This window comes from Octopus bimaculoides, chromosome 5 (genome assembly GCF_001194135.2).
Source record: "Octopus bimaculoides isolate UCB-OBI-ISO-001 chromosome 5, ASM119413v2, whole genome shotgun sequence".
Taxonomy (NCBI): domain Eukaryota; kingdom Metazoa; phylum Mollusca; class Cephalopoda; order Octopoda; family Octopodidae; genus Octopus; species Octopus bimaculoides.
In genome coordinates this window covers 4,752,777-4,753,527 of record NC_068985.1, presented here as the reverse complement: position 1 = coordinate 4,753,527, position 751 = coordinate 4,752,777, and positions in this window count along the sequence as shown.

Sequence of the window (751 nt, the reverse complement as noted above, 5' to 3'; positions counted from 1 at the left end):
TTACATGGTTAAAGTATATATTTAAATTGTTATGTCAGAAAAATGTTATAAAATTTTGGGTATATAAACATTGTATTTGGAGAAATAACCAGTTTCCTGTTGTCTTTTCAAATTTCTCTACTTGTATCGTAACATGTCTTCGCTCCAGTGTGTAAAATGGAGTTCTAGATAGGGGGAGGTAATCAGGGATTTTTTCCGGTATAAGGGAGATAATCGAAATGTAGGAGGTGATAGATTTTGATTAATTTACCATGGTTTGGTTTAGAAGGAATAGAATGTTAGGTTTTGTTCTATAATTTTTTTTCTCAGTGAGGTGAATTGCCTTATTTAAAAGTGTTAGCAATGGTTAAGTTTGGGCTTATATTTTTGAATGAAGAAGGTTCCAATTGACATTACAGGCCTTGTACCAAAATTTGAAACCAATATTTCTGTCTTTACTAAATATTAATGATCTGGTACCATGCATTAAGCCAAGAATAAAACTTGTACTGGGGTTCAGAAATGAAACTAATTGAAATGAAGTCCAAATGTAGGTTCCAATATTAAAAGAGAATTTATGCCTCAAGATGAAGTTGTACAAAAAGTTATCATCTTATGATGTTTATCTTTGTCTAGAGACATAAAAATGATGATGATCATGATGTTGATGATGATAGTCATTATGTGTGTTCTTTTCTTTCTTTTGCAGATCTCTAGTAAAAGAATATTTTGGAAATAACAAGGTTAGTTCTTCTTATTTATTTATTTTGTA